At 34.0% G+C, this 4835-nt stretch overlaps 1 long non-coding RNA gene across 1 annotated transcript; it reads left to right on the top strand.

The window, feature by feature from the left end:
• Positions 1–216: 216 nt before the first annotated feature.
• On the top strand, positions 217–2665 carry LOC108534300 (uncharacterized). The gene is made up of 2 exons (XR_001886934.1): positions 217–546; positions 881–2665. It is a non-coding gene; the product is annotated as an uncharacterized LOC108534300 (long non-coding RNA).
• Positions 2666–4835: the final 2170 nt, after the last annotated feature.

Genomic DNA, 4835 nt, shown 5'->3' with positions numbered 1-4835 from the left:
GAAAAATTGACACCAAAATTTTGTGTGTGTGTGTGTGTGTGTGTGTGTATTTCTGAGCTGGCACAGCCATGTGTAGCATTTGGTGGTGGTTCTTTTCACAGGATGAGCTGTTAGCCAGCTTCACAGACCTTTGGATATCATGTAGCCTAGTTCCTCCTCCTAGTGCTCCCATCTCTCAACACTGTTTGCTTTCAGTTTGTTCATGCAAGTTCAACGAAAACACCTTAACTTAGATTCTTCCTTATGCATGTTCACAATATCATAATAATTATTTTTAAAAACCCAAATTGTCCTGTTTTTCTTAGCTCTTCATCTGAAAGACTATGAAGACATCATCCCTCCTGTGGAGATCTACTCTCTGCTAGCACTCTGCGCATGCACCAGCAGAGCCTTTGGGACTTGTTCAAAAGCTTTCATTAAACTTGAATCTTTAGAGACCCTCAGTTCAGAACAGAAACAGCAGTATGAAGACCTCGCTTTAGAAATATTCACCAAACATGCTCCAAAAGATAACAGAAAACCTGAATTGGACAGCCTTATGGAAGGGTAGGCTAATTTTAATTAGTGGATGTCATTCTACCTTATTAGAAGCTTGGATTTCTAGATGTACAGTGTTTAATGTAGGAAGTAAAGTGCTAAATTTTGAAGCAATTCACATTAACATTATACCCTATTTTATTTATTCTTACAAGTGTATTCATGCCTTTATTTTTTCATTGTAAGAAAGGTTTTTTCTTGAAAAAGCTTTTTTAAATGAAAGTATTTGACATTAATCTTGGAATTTTTATTCTTTAGGTTTTTTAAAGTGTATTAAATAAATTAAGTTAGACTAATGAGAAGTTTTAAAGTATAATGAATTGTTTCGCCCCTTGTTTTACAGTGGAGAAGGGAAACTGCCAACATGCGTTGCCACAGGAAGCCCGATCACTGAGGATCAGTTCTGGATGTGCAGTGTATGCAAGCATGGTGTCCTTGCTCAGGAAATAAGCCACTACAGCTTCTGCCCCTTATGCCATAGTCCAGTGGGATAAAGGAATGATAAACTGTATATAATCGTAAAATATAGGTAACATCAATAAATGGCTATATGTTGTATGTGTAATAAGGTTTATTTCTATGAGTTTTGTATGAAAATAAGCCTCATTATTTATAGTTGAATTTTCGCACAAAATACGTTAATAAAATAATTTTTAAGACAATACAACTGTGAAATAATAAGGCTGATTTTCATGTAAATGTATGAAAATCAACCATATTTTCTGTCTCCCTCTCTCTTTTGTCTATCTTGTATTTGGTTACATGATACCATGGGAGTATTCCAAATAAATATTTTTCTCACAGTGTCAAGGTAACTGAATTCGTTAAAAATCTTGAAGGGAGTGGGGAGTGGGGGAGGCATGGGAGTGGGGCAAAGTTGAATTTAGAGAATTTTTATAACCCATGTTACAAGAAAGTTAAACAATTGTAATAGTGCAATGAGCTTTCTCTGTAGCCATAGTTAATTAAATAAGCGTTGAATGTCTTCTTTATTATATATTCAGAAGTGAGGCGATGGCATTTTAAAGACATTTTTTTACAATCTAAATTGTTTCTAATAGCCCTATTCTTCTATTTTAAAACCTGTCCTTTTAGTTTCATTCAAGAGATGGCATTTGGAATTTACACTTTCATATGATTGTGCAGAAAACTTGGCTCTATTTATAATGAAAATAACAAACCAAAATATCCATTTTGTAGTTATAGCTTCTATTGAAACATTGTCACTAAGCTGGACCCTTCATTTACACAAGTATTGTTGAGGGAGTGATTCTTTCTTGATATGCATCTGTTTTCATGGGTTATTAATTTAGAAGATAAACAGTTGTGATCTGTAATGGACCATTCCTTATGTCTTGTATATAGCTAATAATGTTCTCTGTTTATTTCCCATGAATTCCCATTTTGTGGCTAAAGACAGAACTTTGCACTATTTCATCAAGATTATTTTATTGAGGTTTGGCTTACCTTTAGTAGAGGCAATACAAAGAGATACGAAACTTTGTTATTGCAGCTACAATGCACTTTCTCAATCTGATGTTTTTGTCTTATAGAGACCCAGGCAAGTTCAGCATGTTGCAGATTGGGAATAGTGAGCTATGAGAAGAGATTTAGAGCCAGGATGAGCTTAGGATAGATAGTGGGCTCTGTATTATGTCTTTACAATGAGAGCTATCAGCTCCTAAGATATTTCTCTAAAGTTAAAAAAAATTACATTATACCTCCAGCTGATTGAAGTCCACCCTTTCCACACTGATGTGCAATTATATGAAAACAAAAAAACCCCCCCAAAAAACAAGTCCATATATGCAGGTACCAATTTCTGGTTTCTTTTTCTGTTCCATTGATCTGTTTGTCTTTCTTTGGCCCAAAGCAGAATGTCTCAGTTATTATAGTTTTTAAAATAGGTCCTGCTATCTGATACAAGTCCTACTTTGTTTTTCTTCTTCAAAAATGTTTTGTCACTCTCAGTCCTTTGCACTTCTTTTCTACATATACAACGATATAACCGTGCTTAATGACTGCTTTTTAAAAAAAAATACTTCTCAATTGTCATATCTGTTATTTTTTTTTATCATCTTATTGCATTGGCTAGGATACCCAAAACAATGCTGAATAATTAAAGTGATGATACTGGGTATCCTTGTCTTAATCTCAAAGGAAATTTTTCAATATTTTAAGAAATCATTGCTTATTATGTTTTCTGTAGACATTTTGTTGGTAGGTTTTAATAAGTATGTCTTCTTGTCCTCATTTGCTAGGGAGTTGAATTTTATTAACTGAATTTTCTACATCTGTTGAGATTTTTCTTCAATTTGTTGATGTGGTGAGTTAAGTACTACAAGCAAGAATACTTGATAATGCTAAAAACTGCTATTCACAATAACAATGTAACATGTAAGAGTATCTGTAGACATAACACCTAATATCTATGCTCATAGCAGCCACCTTTATAAAGCAGAAACTGCAGTGGATGCANTGTTTTCTTCTTCAAAATGTTTTGTCACTCTCAGTCCTTTGCACTTCTTTTCTACATATACAACGATATAACCGTGCTTAATGACTGCTTTTTAAAAAAAAATACTTCTCAATTGTCATATCTGTTATTTTTTTTTATCATCTTATTGCATTGGCTAGGATACCCAAAACAATGCTGAATAATTAAAGTGATGATACTGGGTATCCTTGTCTTAATCTCAAAGGAAATTTTCAATATTTTAAGAAATCATTGCTTATTATGTTTTCTGTAGACATTTTGTTGGTAGGTTTTAATAAGTATGTCTTCTTGTCCTCATTTGCTAGGGAGTTGAATTTTATTAACTGAATTTTCTACATCTGTTGAGATTTTCTTCAATTTGTTGATGTGGTGAGTTAAGTACTACAAGCAAGAATACTTGATAATGCTAAAACTGCTATTCACAATAACAATGTAACATGTAAGAGTATCTGTAGACATAACACCTAATATCTATGCTCATAGCAGCCACCTTTGATAAAGCAGAAACTGCAGTGGATGCAACAAAATCAATTAATAGAAATACAGTAAGAATGACTTCAATGCAATGTTGTTGTGACGATCTCTTATAGAAAACACACTTGCCACTTGATTTTTCCCTTTTTATGTGATGAAATACACATAGCATAAAATTTACTATCTTAACCATTTTTAATTGTTTTTAAATTTAATATTTTACAAGACATGGTCTAGCTCTGTTGCCCAGGCTGGAGTGCAGTGGCACAGTAATAGCTCACTGCAGCCTCAAACTCCTGAGCACAGTAATCCTCCCACCTCAGCTTCCCAAAGTGCTGGGATTACAGGCATGAACTCTTGTACCTTGCCTATATTAATCATTTTAAGTGTACAGTTAAAGTGGAATTAACTGTATTTATTAAGTACATTCATATTGTACATATTTCACCACTACCACCACCACCACCATCCATCCATCCATCCATCCATCTCCAGAATTCTTTATCTTGCAAAACTGAAACTGTATGCTCATTGAACAATAACTCCCTATCCCCCTTAAAGCTGTCCCTGGCAACCACATTCTACTTTCTGTCTTTATGAATTTGACTACTCTAGGTACCTCATAAAATGGAATCATTCAGGCTTTTTGTGGTTGGCTTAATTCACTTCATGTAATGTCCTCAAGGTTCATCCATGTTGTAGCATGTGGCAGAATTTCCGTTCTTTTAAAGACTGAATAATATTCCATTGTATGAGTATACCACATTTCGCTTGTCCACTCATCTGTTGATAGACACTTGGATTGCTTCCACCTTTTACCTAGTGCAAACAATACTGCTATGAACCTGGATATGTAAATATCTCTTTAAGACCATGCTGTCAGATATTTTGGGTATATACTTAGAAGTGGAATTGCTGAATCAAATAGTAATTTTATTCTTAGTGTTTGAAGAAGTGTCATACCATGTGATTGCACCATTTTACATTCTCACCAATAGTGCCCAAAGATTCCAGTTTCTTCACATCCTCACCAACACTTATTTCTTCTTAATAGTTTCCATCCTACTGGAATGGTGAGAAGTGGTATTTGATTGTAGCTTCGATTTGCATTTTCCTAATTATTAGTGACATTGAACATTTTTTCATGTTCTTATTGGCCATATGTGTATCTTCTTTAGAGAAAAGTCTATTCAAATCCTTTGCCTATTTCTACATTGGGTTGTTTTGCTTTGTTGTTGTTGTTTTTGGAAGTTCTTTATATATTCTGGGTATTAATCCCTTATCAGATATATGACTTGTAAATATTTTGTTTTATTCCGTGGGTTGC

This window comes from Rhinopithecus bieti, unplaced genomic scaffold, assembly GCF_001698545.2.
Source record: "Rhinopithecus bieti isolate Rb0 unplaced genomic scaffold, ASM169854v2 scaffold_12214, whole genome shotgun sequence".
Taxonomy (NCBI): Eukaryota; Metazoa; Chordata; class Mammalia; order Primates; family Cercopithecidae; genus Rhinopithecus; species Rhinopithecus bieti.
The sequence above is the reverse complement of the archived record's forward strand: the minus strand, read 5'-3'. Positions and strand labels throughout refer to the sequence as shown.